At 43.0% G+C, this 24,568-nt stretch overlaps 1 long non-coding RNA gene across 1 annotated transcript; it reads right to left on the bottom strand.

Moving 5' to 3' along the window:
- Positions 1-3,419: 3,419 nt before the first annotated feature.
- LOC123412009 lies at positions 3,420-5,736 on the bottom strand. Its single transcript, XR_006613381.1, has 2 exons — positions 4,930-5,736; positions 3,420-4,821 (listed from the first exon to the last, which is right to left on the bottom strand). It is a non-coding gene; the product is annotated as an uncharacterized LOC123412009 (long non-coding RNA).
- Between the last annotated feature and the right edge of the window lie 18,832 nt (positions 5,737-24,568).

The following is a 24,568-nucleotide window of genomic DNA, read 5'->3' as shown; positions in this document are numbered from 1 at the left end:
CTACTTTGGAATGTTTTACAAATATAGTTAACCATCTATGCATTTTGTTTGCAATAAAGTTTGCATTTGAATTCTTTAAATTTTTGCTCCTTGCTTTTCTAATTTTCTTCCCACAAGAAATACCCTGCAAATAATTCTTGCAAGCAAGAAAGAGTGGAGGAATATGACCCTCCCAAATCAGGGGTATTTTTGAAAATATTTGAGCCAAGAAAAACCAAAGTTTTATGGAGAAATTAATTGCCAAAAAGAAAATAAAGCCTTAGGGGTTTTCTGAGAAAACATTTTTAAAAAGTTTTTATTTTGGACTTGGAAAAATGATAATTGAGTAGGAATTTTTTTTCTGAAAATTTTGGTATATAATACCCCTATATTTGGTATTTATTTTATTTCCTTTTTATTTTATTACTTTCTGTTTTTGAGAAAATACAAAATCGGGTAGTATATTTTTTTTAGGAAATCGCCCCGGGCGCTTTATAACCCTGCCGGCCCAATTCCGCCCTTAGCCAGACCGAATCCCTTAGGATCCGGCCAACCGAGCCTGCGCGCTCCCTCTCTCTCTCTGCCCAGTGGGGCCCTCGTCCGACCCCCACCCCGAGCCGGTCTTCTCCCTCTCTTTCCTTGTTCCCACTCCCTCTCCTTCCTTTCTCTCAGCCGACGGAGCCCAACCTCGCCGGAGTTTCTCTCCACCCCGATTCCCTTCCCCTTTAAGCCCCCTCTCCACCCTATAAAGCCCGCACCCCGGCCCCCTCCTCGCCCCGTTTCCCTCCTCGCCGCCCCCTGCCCGAGCCCTCGCCGCCTCCGCGCGCCACCCTCGCCGGAGCCGAGCTCCGCCCGAACCCCGGCGCCCCGCTGCTCCTTCCCCGGCCCCCGAACTCCCTCTCCGCCGCCTCCAACCGACGCGGGAGCCCCGTCGCAACCTCCCCGACCTCTCAGCCGTCGCCGGAGACCACCGGAGCCGCCTCCCCATCGCCACTTCACCTCGGCCTCGCCGGACTTCTCACCGGAGCACCAACCCCCACCATGAGCTCCCTGATTCTCTCTCCATCGTTAGATCTTGAGTAAACGGTATAGATTAGAATGCGCATACCCTTTCGGTTTTCAGTTAAAAACCGAGCCGATTTTTACCTCACTTAATATTAGCCGATAGGAATTCATTAAGCTTTGGCCGTTTGTTAGATTTCCCCGCAGCACACACTATCTCAGCCAACCAGAGCATGCCACATACCCCCTCCCGTGTACTAGTTAATTTACTCTGTTTTTAGTTTTAATTCAAAAATAGAGAGAGTTTCAATCTTGTTTCATCCATCACTTTTGATCCATAACTCCAATGGAGTTGAAACTTGTTCCACTAGATCACAATTTTCCTGTAGTTTTGCAAAAACATATTATTTGTCTATGTTTGAAATTTTCAAATTTGAATTAGATCAGATTTAGTTTAAACCTTGTTTTGCTTATTCTGGGAGTTTAAAAATAGATTTTAATTTGATTCTTTTTGCTACTGCTTCCTAGTGATTATATCTTTCTGTAGTATAAGTTTCAAATTTTGTTAAATAATTTTACTTGGGGTTTTATCAAAAACAGATTCTGTTTTGCTTATGTTAAGTGATTTTTCTTCACTTTATGCATTAGTAACTTTATGCTAGTGATGTTATTTTGCTTGTTGATTATTGTAGTGCTTATGGTGTGTATTTGTTTGTATCGAGAGATCACCCGGAGTGCGAAGCGTGCTACTTAGAAGCGCTCGATAACGACAACTATCAGCAAGGCAAGTCATTTGATCATGTATTACCTATGTTTTATGCATTGTAGTTCTACCCTTCAAACACCCAATTGCATGCGGAGTTGGTACTTGGAAATTATGGTTACATGTTGTAGTATCATGTGGTAGGCACCCCAACAACCCCGTTACTTGGCCCGGGACGACAAATTTTATATTGCTACGCTTGTGTAGACGGGGTTCTGGTTGAGAGTTTATCACGAGTGATGCGAGAATAATTTAATAACCAAGACCGGTTAAGTCAAGACTTTTCAAGACCTCGTGATGAAATGCAACTCTGGGTGAAGGACGGTTTAGACGGGCTCCCTGGAGAAACCAGTGGACGACCCCGGGATGCTTGGAGACGTGCCATGACATCTTGCGGAAAGCTTCACCCAGGCTCGAAGAGACGGACGGAGGCTTCAAGACCCAAGGCTTACCTGCACAGCCACAAGTCATTATGGGCTCTGGCTTGGTTGGACAACGCGGTGACTCTGGACAAGCGGTGCTAGCAGATGTAGAAGAACGGTAGGATTGGATGGGCACCGACAGGGGATCAGAGGGACCCGTTGAAAGACCATGTTTTGATCATCCGGTCTTCAAACACCCTGAAGTGCGAGGACATACTCGGAGGCGATCATATCTTGTGGGGAACGTGTGCAAAACTCTGCAGAGTACCCAAACCTAATCGATTAGCCATGTCCACGGTCATGGACAACTTGAGCCGAAGGCATTGAAATTTTCCTGAACTCTCAACATAATTTAATAATGATGTGGGAATTATCGACAACCCGGGTACGAAAATTGGTTGGCGGAACCATCTCATTAACAACAAACAATGTGGTAATGTTTTGCTTTTAGCCCTCTCTTGATGTAGGAGAAAATTGATTTTCGCTAAAAACTTATAGCCCCACCTGCCATATATGCATGTAGAAATAGTTGCTTATTGTTTCACCCCATTTCTTTGATGACTTGCCGGCATATTCCATATGCTGACCTACACGGCTGCAACATATCATGTTGCAGAGTACTTTTCCGACCAGGAGTGAGGCTACGATCTACACTCTGTGACATGCCCTGGAGTCGGATGGACTCGTCTACCTGATGCTTCCGCTAGTCTTCGTTATATATCTCATGAGTTTTGTCCTTCAGCCTCTTTATTGTAATTCAGTATTGTAATAAAGTACTCTATATGAGATTTGATTAATAAAGCTGTGTGATTGAACTCTCGATATATACATTGATGTATTGTGTGTGTACCAGCATGATCTTGGGATGGTACAGAAACAACACAGGCTTGACTCGTATTGAGTCGGGTCGCTACATTTTTATATAATTTTCTCGAGATTTTTGGGACTCTCGAAATTTGGGTAAAAGTCCCTGCAAAAAAGACATCGGCAGACAAAAACTGGCACTGGGTGCACTGAGTTAGTAGGTTAGTCCAAATATGTGTAAAAAGATATGAAAGTGTAGCAAAACATATAACAATGTCACCCAAAAGATCATGGAACAAGCAGAAATTATAGATACGGTTTGGACGTATCAACATCCCCAAACTTAATTCCTGCTTGTTCTTGAGGAGGTAAATTGTGGCGCCCTGCCTGATTATCACTGTAGCCAGACGGTCGCCACACATACCATCCCAGGAAATCACTCTCGCATGTGCATTACAACAAGTATCATGAACACATGCATTTCTGTTAATGGATATATTAGTCTTACAAGATATATCACAAGGGTGATGGCAGCGGAAAAGCTCTATCTAAGGCAGCATGGTCTTGGTGCTGCTCCAATCCACACAGATCTGACTAGGTTACTCTTCTAGCCCGGGAACACTCCGGCTCCTTGATGATGGACGACGGATCCTTATGTGAACCTGGCCATGTTAAAAGCCGCTGAGTACTTTTGAATGTAGTCGCAAGCAAACCAAACTAACATATACACCAAGCAATGCAATTCCATGGCATTCAAGCATGCATTTTTTATTAGAGCAATATTAATTATCATGACATAGCATACCTATCTAGCAATATTAATTATCAAGGTATAACACGATTATCCAGCAAGATAACTACTAAAGTAAATACGATAAGATAAACCATATTAAGTAAATTATTTATACTCCGAATATTCTCATGATCGAGTCTGAATCTGATCCAAATCCAATCCAACTCATGTGGTCATCCGACCACTCATCTCATAGCCATCCCATGGCTAACATATCGTCATCTGATGTCTGCACAAGACGAGTTCTTCCATCATTGTTATCGTTGATATGGTTGACCATCTAGTGAGGTCTGGACGGGCTGTCCAATACCGTGGACGCGGCTATTCGAATAGATTTGACACTCTGCACAGGTGCGCACTTTACACACACCATGGAGCACCTAGCCTCATGATCCCATTCGTGTGGACCAGCGTTGCTCCAACAAAACCTGCCTCACCCATGACTCTCTCATCGTACCACCGGCATTCATCCTCCCCCGGAGTCCTGCCCTGGGTGGCCCCTGTGTCCTCATGACACCTGCCACCGTCGTGGACAAACTAAACTGTCCCAAACGGGTACTCCCGGGTCAAACAATCAACTTGGCTCACAAGGTTATTGCCGCCTACCGGGCTAGGGCAGCGCGTGCGCATAACCTTCCGTGTCTGGAGGTATCGGTGAAAGAGCACGCTATCAGACCAAGTCAAGGCTGTCCTATACCGGCAAATGTGGCTGCACGGATAAGCCCGGACAGGTGACTCTAGATCAACCGACTACGTTCATTATGTAAACATGTGTTTTACCACAATAACTTATAAGGGCAGCCACTAGGCATCTCAGCATATTACCTTGAGTTAGCACATAACAAACTAATGCAAGTAATGTAAGCAGTAAGTGCATTCTAACAGAAGTTTAATTATTTCTATCATAGGCATATTAATTAAACATGCAAGAATAACACAAAGCAATGCTTTAGGGCATATATCAGATGGTTAGCTTGCCTGGGGTCGAATAATACTCCAGGAATAAGTGCAGAGAGTCCGCGGAAGGAATCGCCGGAAGCCGTTCGCTCTCGAAGGGGCTGATTGGAGGCAATGGAAAAATGGTCATTTTCAATATGTGACAACATAATGAAAATGGTACCAACAGAACATGCTCGACAAGGCGAAGATGTGAGCGTTGGTTTCACCTGAATCGGAGCTACGGTCGCGAAGATACGAGCGTTCGTTCTTTAGGGTGTAAGATGGGCAAAACAGTGTCCACCACAGTTCCTAACGGGTGAATGCTCACTCTTCAGCACTTTCGACCGACGGCTGAGAAAGGAGAAGGAGCCTTTCCAACGTTTATGCTTTCAGTAACCAAAAGCGTATTCTCATCCGAAACTGTGCCCGAGTACGCTTTCGAAGTTGGAAAGCGTAATTTAGAAATATGCTTCCACTAATCCCAGTCAGCGGGCGGACTGGTCAACGCCGACTGGATGACATGGGGGCCCACGTGGCTCCTCTCTCTCTCCTCCCTGACCGTCGTCTTCCTCGCGACCACAGGGCAAAGACAGAGGGGGCCTTGGGTCGCGCCTTGGCGATCGACCTCTTGCACCTGCGGTCCGACCGGCGAGTGGGACGACTCGGCCGCGCTATGCCACACCCGCAGGTGGCCTCGGGGTCGCCCGGGATGGACGGTAGCACCGTTGTCGTGGCTCAAGCGCCAGCGATCGGAGAGCTCCAACGGGGAACTGCGCCAGCAAGACCTCCATGGCGGAACGGAGCGCGGCGGTGGCTCCGCTAGCTCCTAGGGTTGACTTCCAAGACGAAGAGAGGGAGTGGAAAGGGCTACGGGGATGGATTTGGCTTCGGGATTGGTGGAGGGCTCTCGGCCATGGATGGGAAGAGGGGACTTTCCGATGTTGATTGGAGGAGGGGTTGGGCTTCCTCGTGAGGAGGGGAGCTCGGGAACGCGCTTATATAGCCGCGGGGAGGGCTTCTCGACGACGGCCGAAGCTACACGAACTCGGTGCCGTGACGGCACTCGGGCGGAGCACCTCCTGTCGGCACACCCAGCCAGCGAGCTAGGGGACGAGGGGGGAGAGGGTTCCAGAGGTCTCGCACATGCGGTGGGCAGCTCGTCGGTGCGTCCGGACGAGCCAGAGCTCGCTCGAGTCGAGCTCCTGAAGGATCCAGTGCACAGTGTACCAATTTGGCGCGCTCTGTGCGTGGTCACCATGTGGCCACGACATTGCCACGCCTCACTCGCAGCCAAACCGTGTCTGAGGTCTTCTCCTTGCTTTGCTGAGTTGACTAGAGAGGTTTTGGAGGGGACTGGGGGCAAGAGATGACACATGAGAGCTCACATGGGTGCTGGCACGAAGGTGTTTGACAGGTGGCATGGCCACCACAATGCTCACCTTGGATTGATCTTCGGCATAGAGTGATCACTAACTAGAGTGACCATCCTTACCAAAATTCAGCACCAATCGATTGCTCTAGATGTCACCTCCTTTGTAAACTCGCAAACTGGCCAGAAATGGAAATGAGAATGCTGGGGAAAATTGGATAGATGGAAACAACTGGAATTTGGTGGAGACAAATGATTTGATGATACTAAGACTCTGTAAAAGTTCATGCCATTTAGAAATACCAAAATGGTACTTGCTTCACACAGCTTTCAAATGGACAGTAACTTAGGAAAATTGCTAGGGTAAAATGGATAGATAAATAGAGCTGGTTTTTGGAATCCATGGGTGATTTAGCAATGTAAGCCACCATGAAAAATTGCAGCTCAAATAGATAAAGGAATAGAGCACTTCCTTTGCAACTTGCCCAACTGGACAGAATCTGCAAATTGATGTTGTGCTCAAAATTGAACTATGAAACTTGGGTTCTTGGTGGAAATGGGGAAGATATGGATATGAGAAGCTCCATAATTTATTTGGGATTTTTCATGGCTACCAAAATGGTAGTTCCTTTAGAAAGTGCCCAAAATGCAATATTGGCATTAAATAGGAAAAGACAATTTTCCTTATTCAATTATGGCCAATATTTTTGTGGGAGCTCAATATGATCACAAAGAATATCTCCACCAGTTTTCATGAACTCTAGAGATGGATAGATATTTCCTGGATTTAATTCCTTTAACTCGCAGAAAAAAGAATCAATTATAGATGACTTGGCAATATTTTTACATATCCAGGGTTTATAGATGAAGGATGATCACTGGGAAAGGTTTGGGAGGAATAAGATCAAAGTAAATTGGGGTTCCTTTGCAACTGGAAGGATTAGGATTTCCCTTCCGGCAACTCAGAAGGTAGGGTTTTGACGGCAAAACCCTGAGCAAAGGTCTTGGGTGGCAAGGTTGGACCGAAGAGAATATATGGTTGGATAGGGAAGGCAAGACTAGATGACCATCTTCACATACCCAAGAGCTAGAGAAATCCGATAACACCGATAAAAAAGAGGGGAGTCAAATCCCTCAAAGGAAAAAAACAGGAGCAAAAACCAAGGTGTTACATAAATGATAACACAAATAATTTCTGTGGTGACATGCTAACACACATATAAGAACTTCAAAGTAAAGCAAGTAATATATGAAATTCAAGTCAAGACTATAACAAGCAAGAGTCTATATTTAGTATTGAAAATAGCAAAGTAAGAACATAAAGGTGCAAGTGCTCTCGCTGTCCGTGACTCGAATATCTCCAAATGGTGTTTGCGTGCAAGAAGTGGGAAATGGGTTTAGAGCATAAAAATATATTTTTAATTAACAACTCAATCTACTAAACTTCACCCTTGGTCTCCTTCAAAATCTTATTTTGACTCATCCCTAGACCACTAGTCAGGCACAAGTCAAAATGATCTTCTCCCTTTAGACTTTGAGCACTCATGCAATGGATTAGTGCAAGCAAGATATGTTGGCACTTAGGATGGCAAAGAGAATAATGATGGGGAAGGAAGACAAAAAGGTGTGAAAGGCTCACATCAATGAGGACAACCATAGGCGAGAGAAAGCCAAATGATAGATATGATGTGAGGAGTAGGGATTGCAATGCAAAGGATGCACATATGAGCTTGATCTGTCTCCAACGTATCTATAATTTTGATGGTTTCATGCTATTATCTTGCCAAAATTTGGATGTTTTGTATGACTTTTATATATTTTTTGGGACTAACTTATTAACTCAGTGCCAAGTGCTAGTTCCTATTTTTTCCATGTTTTTGACCCCTTTCAGAGGAGGATTTTGAACGGAGTCCAAACGGAATGAAACTGCCAAAAAGATTTTTTCTGAAACAGAAAAAGATCGGGAAGCCTGAGAATCATGGCAGGGGGCCTGCAGGGACCCTACAAGCCCCCTAGCGGCGGCCAGGGGGGGCGCCTCCCAGGCTTGTGGGCTCCCTGGGCCACCCCTGCCCTAGGTCTTTCGCCTATAAATTCCCTAAAATCCCAGAAAAACCAGGAGATCATCGAAAGTACTTTTCTGCCGCCGTAATCTTCTGTCTCCGCAATATCCCATCTGGGGCACGTTCTGGTGCCCTGTCGGAGGGGGGATTCGGATACGGAGGGCTTCTTCATCAACACCATGACCTCTCTGATGATGCGTGAGTAGTTCACCATAGACCTACGGGTCCATAGCTAGTAGCTAGATGGCTTCTTCTCTCTCTTGGATCTTCAATACAAAGTTCTCCATGATCTTCATGGAGATCTATCCGATGTAATCTTCTTTTGCAGTGTGTTTATCGAGATCCAATGAATTGTGGATTTATGATCAGATTATCTATGAATCTTATTTGAGTTTCTTCTGATCTCTCTTATGCATGATTTCATATCCTTGTAATTCTCTTCGAGTTGTGGGTTTTGTCTGGCCAACTAGATCTATGATTCTTGCAATGGGAGAAGTGCTTGGTTTTGGGTTCATACCGTGCGGTGACCTCACCCAGTAAGAGAAGGGGTAGCGAGGCACGCATCGTGTTGTTGCCATCAAGGGTAAAAAGATGGGGTTTTCGTCATTGGTTCGAGATTATCCCTCTACATCATGTCATCTTGCTTAAGGCGTTAGTCTGTTCGTCATGAACTCAATACACTAGATGCATGCTGGATAGCGGTCGATGTGTGGAGTAATAGTAGTAGATGCAGAAAGTATCGGTCTACTTGTCTCGGACGTGATGCCTATATGTATGATCATTGCCTTAGATATCGTCATGACTTTGTGCGGTTCTATCAATTGCTCGACAGTAATTTGTTCACCCACCGTAATATTTGCTATTTTGAGAGAAGCCTCTAGTGAACACTATGGCCCCCGGGTCTACTCTAGACCATATTTTCAGCCTTACACTTTTTCTTCGTTGCACTTTCCGCCTTCAGATCTCACTTTGCAATCAATCTTGAAGGGATTGACAACCCCTTTATAGCGTTGGGTGCAAGCTCTTTGTGTTTGTGCAGGTACTCTGGACTTGACGAGATTCTCTTACTGGATTGATACCTTGGTTCACTAACTGAGGGAAATACTTACTGCTCCTGTGCTGCATCACCCTTTCCTCTTCAAGGGAAAACCAACGCAAGCTCAAGAGACGACAGAAGGTTTCTGTCGACGTAGCAGAGCTAATGTAAGCTCTCTAATGGAACTAGTGCGGGTGCATCCAACTTGCTTGCTCATGAAGACCTAGAGCTCATTTGAGGAGGCTCGTCATTGGAATATACAAGCCAAGTTCTATAGTGTAAGGGTCCCCACATAGTTATGCATGAGTTATAATCTCTATGAAGTACAAATGTAACAACGCAGTACGAGTGTGGATCTTTCAAAAGGAATAGTAGTGTTGCCCACTTCTCGTTGTTTTTTTTCCTTTTTCTCTTTTTTTCTTTTTTCTGGCCTCTTTGGCTCTTTCTATTTATCTCTCATTTGTCCTCTTTGGGATCTTTTCATTTTCCCTCTTTTGGGATCATTTAATTTGTCCTCTTTGGGATCTTTTCCTCACTTAAGGGCAACACTCTATGTTTTACAAGAATAAAAGAAGATCATGACACTTTATAACAAGTACTCAACCATAATGACAAATGAAAACTATCATGATGTATGCAAATGTATGCCTCTGCCAGTGTAGCAGGTATACAATGAAACTAGCACATCTTGTAGCAATAATAAGGGCAAGGACCAACTAGCATGCGGCTCCTCGATCAAGCAAAAGCATGTATGACATGAAGATCAAGTCATGAGATGGTGGATGTTGCATGGCAATGTATCTCGGAAAGGCTATGGAAATGCCTTAATAGGTAGGTATGGTGACTGTTTTGAGGAAAGATATAATGAGGTTATGATGACAGACAGAGCGTATCATGCCAAGGGTTTGGATGCACCGGCGAAGTTCGCACCAACTCTCAAGATGAGAAAGGGCAATGCACGGTACCGAAGAGGTTAGCAAAATATGGATGGTGGAAGTGCCAACAATCGAATACTCACATTAGTCCGAAGAACTCATACACTTATTATCGGTAACTCTCTATCTAGTAAGGAAATTCACAAAGAGACAAGCAACCCAGGAGGAGTGTTTGGGGGTTTGGTTATCCTTGCACATCCTTGACCTATGGTAACGTGAGGGTACTCTATATATTCCAACCCCTCCTGAGGTTAGCGATCAATTTAGTAGCTAGAGTTCTCAACTAATTTTTAGTTTTTGAAAAACACGTGGATTTTCCAAAATACGACAGCTATCACTAATAGGCTCAAGCTCTTGGCACCAATAGTCCAAACATTACTCAAATCAATACCTCAAAACTATTGCAAGTTACTACTATACTTAAATAGCAACCTCAATCACCTACTCATGCAAGACACACAACTCAGTGCAACAAGCCAACTCTCTAAACAATATAAGCATGATAACTCAAGAGAGTTCCAAAGGAAACCTAAATAAAAGCTCTTAAAAAGATAAAGCATGAAAACTAAGAGCTAAGCATGACAATAGCTATGAAAAGATAAAGAACACACAAAAAGATAAGCATGAAAACCTATGTTGTGTTCTAGAGTGGAGTGGAGCGTGTTTCTCTCCCAAACAAAGAAGGCTAGGTTTCGACTGGTTATGAACAGCAAGCAAAACTAAAATAAATTAAAAAGTAAAGAGCGGGACGCTCCAAGCATAACACATAACATATGAAGTGATAAAAATATAGCGTGGAGATGGACGAACTGATGATTGTTGATGGAGAAGGGGATGCACGAGGGCATCCCCAAGCTTAGACGCTTGATTCTCCTTGAATATTTCTTGGGGGTGCATGGGGTCATCCCCAAGCTTGAGCGCTTGACACTCCTGGATCTACTTTCATCATCTTCCATCGCATACTTGAAAACTCCCTTCATACAAAACTCATCATAAGCTGATTAGAGTGGTTAGTGCCCATAATAAAATAATTCATTTCCTACTGGAAATAAAGATTTTCATGAAACGCTACTATTTCTCATGATTGCCAAAAGGTTTTTGCAAAGGAAAAACAAGCTTAAGATTTGCAAAATGATGAAAACGCAAAACGTGGCAGAATCTATGAAAAGCAGAACAACATGTAGTAAATAATTTTTTCTCGGCAGTTCTGCACCTCAAATGAAACAACTTAGAACACACGTGAGAAAGAAAATTATATAGGGCATGCTGTAAAAACAATTCAGATCCAAAAGATAATCTGGTGATTTTTGGCGAATTGTTTCGTCAGGCAGACATAATCTATTTTTGGACAGCATGTCACAACTTTCTTGCAATCGGAGGTTAAAACTTGGCACAAAGGTCGAAAATAAAGATACAGTGATGTTGCTATATTAGTAACAAGCATCAAAACCACTAAAACTAAAAGTAAAAACAAATTGGGTTGCCTCCCAACAAGCACTTTCTTTTATGCCTTTGAGCTAGACATGATGCGAAAAGATCAAGTATTATCAACTCCATAAGAATAACTTGCCTGAATAACGGACTCATAAGGTAACTTAATCTTCTTTCGAGGGAAGTGTTCCATCCCTTTTTTAAGGGGAAATTGGAATCTAATGGTCCCTTCTTTCATGTCAATGATAGCACCAACGGTGCAGAGAAAAGGACATCCCAAATTAATTGGACATGAGGGATCACACTCAATGTCCATAATAAGAAAATCAACGGGCACATAATTATCATTCACAACAATAAGCAATGATACGTCTCCGTCGTATCTACTTTTCCAAACTCTTTTGCCCTTGTTTTGGACTCTAATTTGCATGATTTGAATGGAACTAACCCGGACTGACGCTGTTTTCAGCAGAATTGCCATGGTGTTGTTTTTGCGCAGAAATAAAAGTTCTCTTAATGACCTGGAAATCTACGAGGATTTTTTCTGGAATATATAAAAAATACTGGCGCAAGAATCAACTGGAGGGATGGAGCCAGGAGCTCACAAGCCCACCAGGCCCGCCCCCCCTGGCCGGGGCTGGCAGGCTTGTGAGCTCCTCAGAGCTCCACCGCCCCCAATTCCAGCTGTATATAACCTCTTTCATCCGGAAAAAAAATCAAGGAGAAGAGTTCATCGCGTTTTTCAATACGGAGGCGCCGCCACCTCCTGCTCTTCCTCTGGAGGGCAGATCTGGAGTCCGTTTTGGGCTCCGGAGAGGGGAAATCGTCGCCATCATCATCAACCTTCCTTCATCGCCAATTCCATGATGCTCTTCACCGTTCGTGAGTAATCTCATCTTAGACTTGCTGGGCGGTGATGAGTTGGATGAGATCTATCATGTAATCGAGTTAGTTTTGACGGGGATTGATCCCTAGTATCCACTATGTTCTGAGATTGATGTTGCTACTACTTTGCCATGCTTAATGCTTGTTACTAGGGCCCGCGTGCCATGATTTCAGATCCGAACCTATTATGTTGTCGCCAATATATTTGTGTTTTAGATCCTATCTTGCAAGTTGTAGTCACCTACTATGTGTTATCACCCGACAACCCCGGAGTGACAATAGCCGGAACCAATCCCGGAGATGACCATAGTATGAGGAGTTCATGTATTCACCAAGTGTTAATGTGTTGGTCTAGTTCTTTATCAAAAAGGAGAACCTTAATATCCCGTAGTTTCCATTAGGACCCCGCTGCCAGAGGAGGGATGGACAATAGATGTCATGCAAGTTCTTTTCCCTAAGAACGTATGACTACATACGGAATACATGCCTACATGAGATTGACGAACGGGATCTAGTTACATATCTCTCCGTGTTATAACTGCTACATGATGAATGACATCCGGCATAATCATCCATCACCAATCCAATGCCTACGAGTTTTTCCTACCGGTCCTTGCTACGTTACATTGCCGCTACTGCTGTCACTGCTGCTGCTGTTACTCTGTTGCTACTGTTGTTACTTTGCTGGTACTGGTTACTGTTGCTACTGCTGCTATCATACTACCTTGATACTGATACTTTGCTGCAGACACTAAATCTTTGAGGTGTGGTTGAATTGACAACTCAACTGCTAATACTTGAGAATATACTTTTGCTTCCCCTTGAGTCGAATCAATAAACTTGGGTTGAATACTCTACCCTCGAAAACTGTTGCGATCCCCTATACTTACGGGTTATCAAGACCTTTTTCTGGTGCCGTTGCCGGGGAGGCACAACTATATTCTCTAAGTCACTTTGGATTTACGTGTGCTGATCACTATGAGGAATCCGATAGATCCAAGAACTAAAGTCTTGCCCTCCACTACGAGGACAGGTAAGGAACTGCCATTTAGCTCTGCACTTGATTCACCTTCAGTTATGAGTAAGTTTGTGACACCACCTCTTTCTAGAAATCTTGATATGTCGCCTGTGCTTGATGATGCTACTTCTGCTGCCCATGATGCTTATGATGATGCTATGCTTGATACTGCTTTGCCTGATGATGTTATGCTTGATACTGCTTTGCCTGATGATGCCATTCTTGGTACTGCTTTGCCACTAGGTGCATTCCTTGATGCAGAAATTGCTAGAGTTGCTGCTAGATGTGATGATACTTCTGAAACTGCTGATACTATTGAAGTAGAACCTGCTATTTTGCGTGCTAGAACTAGCTCTCCTATGCCTGACCGCTATGTTATGGAGGGAGAGATAGCTGAGGATTTTATTACGTGTAAGAATAGCTATGATGTTGAGAAATTACTGCTCAAGTGGAAAGAAAAATCTCTGAATGCTAGCATGAAATACGACTCGAAGTTTGCTACTTCGCCTATCTTTGTGACCGATAAGGATTATGAATTCTCTGTCGACCCTGAGTTAATCACTCTGGTCGAATTTGATCCTTTTCACGGTTATGAGTCTGAAACGGTTGTAGCCCATCTTACCAAACTGCACGATATAGCCACCCTATTCACTAGTGAGGAAAAGATCCGCCACTACTATATCCTCAAGCTGTTTCCTTTCTCGCTAAAGGATGATCCTAAGACTTGGTTCACTTCTCTTGCTCCTGGTTGTGTGTGTAGCCCCCATGATATGGTCTACTACTTCTCTGAAAAATATTTCCCTGCCCATAAGAAGCAAGCTTCCTTGCAGGAAATGTACAACTTTGCTCAAGCTGAAGAAGAGAGTCTCCCACAAGCTTGAGGGAGACTCATCCAGCTACTGAATGCTTTGCCTGATCACCCTCTTGAGAAGAATGAAATACTTGATATCTTCTATAATGGACTTACCGATGCTTCTAAAGACCACCTAGATAGTTGCGCCGGCTGTGTTTTTAGGGAACGAACTGTAGAACAAGTTGATATTCTACTGAATAACATCTTGTGCAATGAGAAGGCTTGGACTATTCTGGAACCACCTCCTAAGGCAACTCCGAAGAAAAGAGGTATTCTATTCCTCAGCCCCGAAGATATGCAAGAAGCTAAGAAATCTATGCGAGATAAAGGCATTAAATCTGAAGATGTCAAAAATCTACCACCTATCGAAGAGATCCATGGTCTCGATAACCCGATAGAGGTAGTAGAAGTAAATTCTGTGCGTAGGTTTGATGAGAGTGATATTCCTTTTGATAAACCTGCTAGCTTATGCCTGGATGAATTTTATAACTTTGTTGCCAAACAACAGAGTTTCAATGACTATGTTACCAGCCAATTGGAACAGAATGCTCGTATGCTTAGTCATTTAAGTGCTTGTGTGGACAGAAACGTCAATGATCTTAAGCTTTTGAGTAAACATGACTCTATGGTTACTACTCAAGTAGAACAAGTACTTAAAGATCAGAATGACCTGCTCCATGAGTTGAATGACAATTCTGTTAGGGTCGTCACTAGAGGCGGTAGAATGACCGAGGAACCTTTGTATCCTGAGGGTCATCCAAAGAGAATTGAACAAGATTCTCAAGGAGTTAGCACTGATGCACCTAGTCATCCTAGAAATAAGAAGAAAGATGATAGGAACCTGCACGCTAGCAACCCTGTTGCTGCTACACCTGAGAGTCCAAACAATGCCTCTGTTTCTGATGTTGAGACACAATCTGGTGATGAACATGAGCCTAATGATAATATCAATAGTGATGTTCATTTTGATGCTCAACCTAGCAGTGATAAGGATGTGGAGATTGAACCTGTTGATCTTGATAACCCACAACCTAAGAATATAAGATACGATAAGAATGACTTTGCTGCTAGGAAGCATGGTAAAGAAAGGGACCATGGGTTCAGAAACCTATGCCCTTTCCTCCCAAACCATCCAAGAAAAAGGATGATGAGGATTTTGAGCAGTTTGTTGAAATGATTAGACCTGTCTTTCTGCAAATGTGTTTGACGGATATGCTCAAAATGTCTCCGTATGATAAGTACATGAAGGATATTGTGACTAATAAGAGGAGGATACCCGAGGTTGAGATTTCCACGATGCTTGCTAATTATACCTTCAAGGATGGAACTCCTAAGAAACTAGGTGATCCCGGTGTGCCCACTATACCTTGCTCCATTAAAGGTAACTACGTTAGAACTGCTTTATGCGACCTTGGAGCCGGTGTTAGTGTTATGCCTCTCTCTCTTTATCATAGACTTGAACTGGATAAGTTGACACCCACTGAAATCTCTCTGCAATTGGCCGACAAATCAACTGCTTTCCCTATCGGAATTTGCAAGGATGTGCCTGTCGTGGTTGCCAATGTCACTATATTGACATACTTTGTTATCTTGGATATTCCCGAGGATGATGCCATGACGGTCATCCTTGGAAGACCATTTTTAAACACTACAGAGGTTGTTATAGATTGCAACAAAGGCAATGTCACTTTCCATGTCAACGGTAATGAGCATACGGTGCACTTTCCAAAGAAAAAATATCGAGTACATTGCATAATGCTATCAAAAAAACTTCATCGATTCTTATTGGGAGCTTTGAATGCCCTATACCTCCTGTTAAGATGAAGTATGATTTGCTTGTTGGGGAGATACACATCCCCATTGAGGTAACCTAGTGACTATTCGAAAATTCCCCGTCTTCTTTTGCGATTCGAAAAACTTTGTTAAGGAGACTTGATAAACCTCGTCGACGGATTTCTTTCGATGACCATGAGACGGATGAATCGAGGAGTCACAAACCTCTGTTCCGAGCTTTCACCTTTGGTTGCTCAAAAGAAAACTGATATGTTTAGTTTAGTTTTTCCTGTTTTCTGTTTTAGTGTCCCGTAGAAAAATACCCCGAAAATAAAAGTTCTCTGAACGTCCTGAAAATCAAGTATGTTTTTTTGGATTTTTTAAAAATACTGAGACGAATAGCTAGTCTGGGAGATGCGCTAGTGGGCCACAAGCCCAGGAGGCCCAGCCACCCCCCTGGCCGGGGCTGGCAGGCTTGTGGGGCCCACATGCACCCCCTCCACTCATTCTAGCTCTCATCCACTTCTCCTACCTCCAGAAAAATTCATTCCGTAGCTCAAACCCGTGTTCTTGCTCCTCTTGTCGGGATTTTCGATCTCCTTGCTCAAAGCACCATTCTCCGAACTGTTTTGGGAAAATTACTCCTTTGTAAATGACTCCTCCATTGGTCCAATTAGTTTTTGCTCTAGTGACTTACACTCCGCATATTTTGCTGCCTTGGTGACCATGTTCTTGAGCTTTGCATGCTGATTTTAGCTGGTCCCAAGTGGTTTTGATGCGTAATATGGCCTCTAGGCACTTGTGGGAGTAGTTGCTACGAGTTTTGTTGAGCCTTGTTCACTTTTCCTTAGAATCACTAAAAAATTCAGAAATTTTTAGAGATACAAAAGGGAAAGATGAGGAGGTTCTTAAGAGGCTCTTCAAGCCGTGACCCCAAGGATGATGGAAGTGAGAAGAAGCCCAAGTATCCGGTCCCTCGAGTTGCAGAAGTTCGGGCGTGCGAGTGGCCAAGCGATGTGTTCTTACGCACCGCCGGACTTTATGAGGACTTTTACTACTTGGTGGAGAACGCAGGCCTTACCGCCTTCGTTGAAGATAAGTGTGAGCAATACCTCCTCCTCACTAATATCCTCGTACAAAGCTTTAACTTCTATCCAAGGAAGAATCCTCCTATGGTTGAGTTCAAACTTTATGATATCCCCCAGTGCATGTCACTCTAGGATTTTTTCAATGTTTGCAAATTACCTTACGATGGGGATATGCATGAACCTCGTCCACGGGACTTGGAAGCTTTCATCGACACTATTGCTGTAGGAGAGGAGAGAGGAGTGTCTTGCGCTAGAGCTGCTAGCATACATTTTCCCGTGCTTCGGTACTTCTCACTATTTGTGGGAAAATGTTTGATTGGCCGTGGGAAAGCTGGGTCACTTAGTTCCCCAGATCTTGTGGTTTTGCGCGAAGCCCTTTATAATGGTAAAACTTATAGCTTGGGCGCTATAGTAGCTCAACGATTGAACACAAACCATTCTAAAGGCATTATCTATGAAGGTATCTATGCTACTCGTCTTGCTAGACACTTTGAGATACCTATTAGACTAGAGGAGGAAGAAGAGACTCTTCTTCCCGAGAGATATCTAGATTACGATAGCATCGTTTGCCATGACTTTCTTGATAGAGATATAAATAGAAGGATGATTTATAACCTGGTATTTAGTCAGGGTACTCGTGAGACTATTACTTTGCCTGCTCCTTCTTTGTTCAACCTTCATGCATGCAGGTACATTATTATGCCCTCGGACATCTACGCATATTGGGGCCTAGCCCAACCATAGGTGCCCGAGCCCGAGCCACCAATCGACTACCAGACGCCGGTTTATCAGTTGGAGCCAAAGGAGCTCACACAACAGTGGCATCCTCAGTCCACTCCGGAGTACCCCGGAGCTGGTTATTTCCCTCCATGCGAGTAGACCAACTTAGGCCAAAATCCTAATCTTGGGGGAGTACGTGTTTCTCACCGACTTTACATTCTTGCTTATGCTTTCATTTTGTTCGCCGGTGTTCACACTTTGCCACTGTATCATCCATGCTAGTTTATTTCTTTCTCTCTTTTTCTTTTCGTGTGTCTGTCTAGTTTGAGAAAACCCAAAAAGATTTTCTTGTTCTTATTTTGCTTGTTGGGAGCTTTCCCGTGTAAATAGTTTTATTTTTCTTTGGGTCAAGGGATAAGATCATGGTTACAATGTTTAGTGGCTCTCGCATGCATATCTGTTTATCTGTTAAAGAGCCATATTACTTTGTCTTCTCCTTTGTGTTTGCTTGCAGATTCCAGCTAGTCCAATGCACAAGCACTCTTATTATTGTTCACATCATTTGGTCGTGCAAGTGAAAGGCAATAATGATGATATATGATGAAGTGACTGAGCCTGGAAAAGCTGATATGAACTCGATCTATTTTGTTTTTGTAAATATGACTAGCTCATCGTGCCTGATTCAACTTTGTTGTGAGAGAAACATGTTTGCAATGACAACTTAGAGATCATAGTTGCTTATGCCATGCTTACTTAGCTAGGAGCTTATAATGGTTTGTCTTGGATGCCCACATGAATGTTGATATGACTATGATGTAGTATGATAGGATGGTACCCTCCTTTGAATGATTCAAGTGGCTTGACTTGGCGCATGTTCACGCATGTAGTTGAAACAAAATCAACATAGCTTCTATGATATTCATGTTCATAGTGATTTTTGTCCTACTCATGCTTGCACTCAATGTTGGTTAATCTCAATGCATTTTGATGACTATTGTCGCTCTCTAGTTGGTCACTTCCCAGTCTTTTGCTAGCCTTCACTTGTACTAAGCGGGAATACTGCTTGTGCATCCACTTCCCTAAAACCAAAGTTGATCCATATGAGTCCACCATACCTACCTATATGCGGTATCTACCAATCGTTCCAAGTAAATTTGCATGTGCCACTATCTAAATCTTCAAGAAATAATCTGTTTTGCATGTCCGAACCGCTCATGTGGTGACAGGGGGCTATCAGTATCTTCCATGCTAGGCGTGTTATCCTTGATATGTGTTTATTCACTATCATTCACGAGAAAGGGGCCGGTAATTGGAATGCCCAGTTCCATGCTCAAATCGATAACATAATTGCAAACAAAACTCCCCTGGATTGATGTTGGTATGGACGACACCCGAGTATTCGGCTAGTCGTGGAGTGTGATTGATTGGTCGTGGGGGAGTCAAAGTTTTACTTTTCTGTTTGGGAACCGCCTATAGCATGCGTAGCGTGGAAGATGGTGAGAACTCTTAGTCATTGCATTGACAATGAAAGCATTCCACCCAAAATTATTATCTCTATTTTAAAGCTTGCGCTCTAGCACCTCTGCAAATCAATGCTTCCCTCTGCGAAGGGCCTGTCTATTCATTTTCCTGTTGAGTCATCCTCCTCTTATAAAAGCACCAATTAGAGAGCACCTCTGTCATTTTTATGCTTTGCTTTTAACTGTGTTGAGTATGACTGTGACTGGATCTTCTTTGCCATGAATTACAATGTTTAGTCAGCCCTTGGTCTTTGAAGGTGCTCTGCATTTATGTTTTGCTGTCTCAGAAAGAGCAAGCGAGATACCATCTGTTCGTACTGCTTCATGATTGTTTTGATTGAAGTGTTGAAGTTTGAGACTTATTATTATTTGCTCGCTAGTTGATTATGCCATTGGTATGAGTTTACCGTGAGACCTAGATGTCATTTGCTTATGTGGTTTACTTGTGAGCTTGCTGAAATTCTGGATATGAGTTAGACATTGTTGCAACAACAAGATCAAACAGAGTTCGTCATAGTTTTTCTTTTGTCTCTTTCAGTTTGTCAACTGAATTGCTTGAGGACAAGCAAGGCTTTAAGCTTGGGGGAGTTGATACGTCTCCATCGTATCTACTTTTCCAAACTCTTTAGCCCTTGTTTTCGACTCTAATTTGCATGATTTGAATGGAACTAACCCGGACTGACGTTGTTTTCAGCAGAATTGCCATGGTGTTGTTTTTGCGCAGAAATAAAAGTTCTCGGAATGACCTAGAAATCTACAAGGATTTTTTCTGGAATATATAAAAAATACTGGCGCAAGAATCAATTGGAGGGACGGAGCCAGGAGCACACAAGGCCACCAGGCCTGCCCCCCTGGCCGGGGCTCGCAGGCTTGTGAGCCCCTCGGAGCTCCGCCGCCCCCAATTCCAGCTCTATATAACCTCTTTCGTCCGGAAAAAAATCAAGGAGAAGAGTTCATCGCGTTTTTAGGATATGGAGGCGCCGCCACCTCCTGTTCTTCCTCTGGAGGGCAGATCTGGAGTCCGTTTTGGGCTCCGGAGAGGGGAAATCGTCCTCATCGTCATCATCAACCTTCCTTCATCGCCAATTCCATGATGCTCTTCACCGTTCGTGAGTAATCTCATCGTAGGCTTGCTGGACGGTGATGAGTTGGATGAGATCTATCATGTAATCGAGTTTGTTTTGACGGGGGTTGATCCCTAATATCCACTATGTTCTGAGATTGATGTTGCTACTACTTTGCCATGCTTAATGCTTGTCATTAGGGCCCGAGTGCCATGATTTCAGATCTGAACCTATTATGTTGTCACCAATATATGTGTGTTTTATATCCTATCTTGCAAGTTGTACTCACCTACTATGTGTTATGACCCGGCAACCCCGGAGTGACAATAGCCGGAACCACTCCCCGAGATGACCATAGTATGAGGAGTTCATGCGTTGGTCCGGTTCTTTATTAAAAGGAGAACCTTAATATCCCGTAGTTTCCATTAGGACCGCGCTGCCACAGGAGGGATGGACAATAGATGTCATGCAAGTTCTTTTCCCTAAGCACGTATGACTACATACGGAATACATGTCTACATTAGATTGACGAACGGGAGCTAGTTACATATCTCTTTGTGTTATAACTGTTACATGATGAATCACATCCGGCATAATCATCCATCACCGATCCAATGCCTACGAATTTTTCCTACTGGTCCTTGCTACGTTACTTTGCTGCTACTGCTGTCACTGCTGCTACTGTTACTCTGTTGCTACTGTTGTTACTGGTTACTGTTGCTACTGCTGCTATCATACTACCTTGCTACTGATACTTTGCCGCAGACACTAAATCTTTCAGGTGTGGTTGAATTGACAACTCAACTGCTAATACTTGATATTATTATTTCGCTTCCCCTTGAGTCGAATCAATAAATTTGAGTTGAATACTCTACCCTCGAAAACTGACGCGATCCCCTATACTTGTGGGTTATCAAGCACATCATCAATTCTCCCTAAAGGTTTATTTAAGGAAGAATCAAGAAGACGAACACCGAAAGAACATTGATCATAAGATTTCAAATCAAGAATATAATACATTCTTTTGGGCATAATGGAGGCACTAGCTCCAACATCACATAAAGCAAAGAAAGAGATATTGTTGAATTTAATATTGACCATAGGATCCCAACCATCTTCTAGTTTCCTAGGAATAGAAGTCTCTATCTTGAGCTTCTCCTCCCTAGCTTTGATAATAGCATTGGTAATATGCTTGGTGAAGGCAATATTGAGTGTACTAGTGTGGGGGTCTTTAGCCATTCTTTGCAAAAAGGTGATCACTTCGGAAAGACTACAATTATCAAAACCAAGATTACTACCATTAATTAAAGTGGTAGTGATGTCATCTAAGCTCATTCTTTTGGTAGTCTCTAAGTTCAAAGGACCTTCTTGTCCTATACTTGAGGTATTAGCATCACCATTAATAGGTCCATTGGGACTAGGGGTGTGATGGGTGCTAAAAGTTTTGAGATCCTTGACACCTTGTATAGTAGCAAGGGTAGTGTGTGTAGGAAGGCTCTTAATCCTATCTTCCTCTTCTTTTTCTCTAGCCCATCTATCCTTAAGTTTGGCTAGCATTATTATGTTCTCATTAATTTGGACTTGGATAGCATTCATGGGTGTGGTGTTCCTTTCCTCAAGGAGTGAAGTTCTAATTTTAAGCATCTCTACATCATGAGCTATGTTGTCTACCTTCAAAGAGAGCCTATCTAATTTTTCTAATTTCTCTTCTACACTCTTGTTGAAGGCTTTTTGAGAAGTGGTAAAGTATTTAAGCATGCTCTCTAACTCAGAAGTGGAGTTTTTGGTGCTAGGATAAGTGTTGTTGTTCCCATAGTTGTTGGATCGAAACGGTCTAGGATTGCTACCAAAATTACTCCTATAGGCATTATTATTAAAGTTGTTCCTAGAGATAAAATTAACATCAACTTGCTCTCCTTCTCGAGCAACCGAAGAATTTAAAGGAACATCATGAGGATCAATAGGAGCTTGCATAGTGAGTAAAGTCATGATCATGTCAACCTTATCATTAAGGGAGGAGATCTCCTCAACAGAGTTTACCTTCTTACTTGTTGGAGCTCTCTTGGTGTGCCATTGAGAATAATTTGTCATCATCTCATCCAAGAGTTTCGTGGTAGCACCAAGTGTAGTTGACAGAAAGGTTCCTCCCGCGGTCGAGTCTAACACATTCCACGAGGTAAAGTTCAATCCTGCATAGAAAGTTGGGATAACCATCCAAGTAGTCAAACCATGTGTAGGGAAATTCTTAACAAGAGATTTCATACGTTGCCAAGCTTGGGCAACGTGTTCATTATCTAGTTGCCTAAAATTCATAATTTTATTTCTTAACTAGATAATCTTAGCAGGCGGGTAATACTTCCCAATAAAAGCATCTTTGCACTTACCCCAAGAATCTATGCTATTCCTAGGCAAAGCTTGAAGCCACACTTTAGCTCCTCCTCTCAAGGAGAAAGGAAAAATGTAAGTGCATCTAGTGCCCCTTAGTGATTTTGGTGGTTTGAAGACGTATAGGTTAATTATCTAATGTGTTCATGAGTGTACACATGATCTATAAGCCGCTGAGGAGTTTGAAATATACGATGAATATCGACCCCTAAAAATGTATATCTTCAGCTGAAGAAATTGGTCTTCTGCTGAAGACTTTGATCGCGAAGAAATTGCGATGAAATTGATATTCCTCATGAAGATATTGAAGATGAGGAATTCGGTGTGTCCTGAAGAAAAACGATCCGAAGAATTTGAATCGTGAAGATTTATTCTTTCTGTTTCATTTTCTTCACTCTTGAGTTATAGGAACATCGTACTCTTAAAGAGGGTCGAGGTAACACTTCGGAATGAATTTCCTCATGATGCTCAACCCAAGCCTAATCCTACCAAAAGCCTCAAGTAAGGAATATGAGAGACATGAGGACTCTCACAGTTGAGGGTCCCGACCGTTGCCGCAATTCGTGCCACATCATCGATCTTATCAACACCAACGGTCATATTATTTAAGGGCATTAATGTCAAATCATGTCGGGATGCTCCCATTCTATAAATAGCGGCCCCCACAACCATTAGCCGGTTGGCTGCTCCGCGAGAAACTGATACTTGTCATTTAGAGCAACCCAAATTCCTCAGAGTCTTCAAGAGTAAATCATCAATGAGTAAATACCCCAAAGACCAAACCACAAACCAAAAACTAAGTGATTGAGCATCACTAAAGAATTTTTTTCATGTGTGGGACTGAAGCCTTTTACCTTTGAGGACTATGCGTCCTCTAGACTGTTAGGTGTCATGGTCTAGAGCAATACAACAGTCAATTTTGGATCGCCGGGTGACCAAGTTTGTGAGGGTTTGGAAGTCTGCCTTGAAGACTTACCACGAGTGATGGCCAAGGACTGTGTGTCCTTAGCTCAAGGAGAATACAGTAGGGACTGTGTGTCCTTTGGTTTCAATACCAAGCCGCTCCAAACCATACGTACAACTGTCACAACAGTTGGAACTGGGTCATCAACCATTATCTTCACTATGATACGGGTTCTATTTCCTCAACACTTTCAATTCCTCAATATTGTATGTTGAAGATTTTCATTGTCAATGTTTGAAGAATTTCCTGAAGACTTTCTCTGAAATTCCTCAACCTCAAATTGTTCACGCGAGTTAATCCTCACTTGCTTTCTCTATGCCTGTGTACCGTGCAAACTGTTTTTCATATTCCTCATCTTAAAAACTGCTGTAGTGATACTTTGCACCCCTGATCTTGTGTTGTTTCCACTTCAGGTTAGTCATCAGTGAGGAATTTCCTCAAAAGGAATTTCCTCAGTGATGAAATTCTAAAAATCTCCTATTCACCCCACCTCTAGTCGATATAACGCACTTTCAATTGGTATCAGAGCAAGGTACTCCCTTGTTCTGTGTGATTTTGGTTTAACCACCTGGAGTTTTAGTTATGTTGACTGCACACATGATCAAGGTTACTGCAGGATGTCCTACTTTCAAAGGAAATGACTTTCCTTTCTGGAAGACCAAGATGCAGACATTACTGACCATGAAGTTGTGAAGAAACTGCTAAGATCTTTGGATTCTTCACTTGATACTTTGGTTCTGATGATTTAAGAAAGACTAGACTACA

Source organism: Hordeum vulgare, chromosome 7H (assembly GCF_904849725.1).
Source record: "Hordeum vulgare subsp. vulgare chromosome 7H, MorexV3_pseudomolecules_assembly, whole genome shotgun sequence".
In the NCBI taxonomy this organism is placed as follows: Eukaryota; Viridiplantae; Streptophyta; class Magnoliopsida; order Poales; family Poaceae; genus Hordeum; species Hordeum vulgare.
This window is presented reverse-complemented; position numbering and strand designations above follow the sequence as displayed.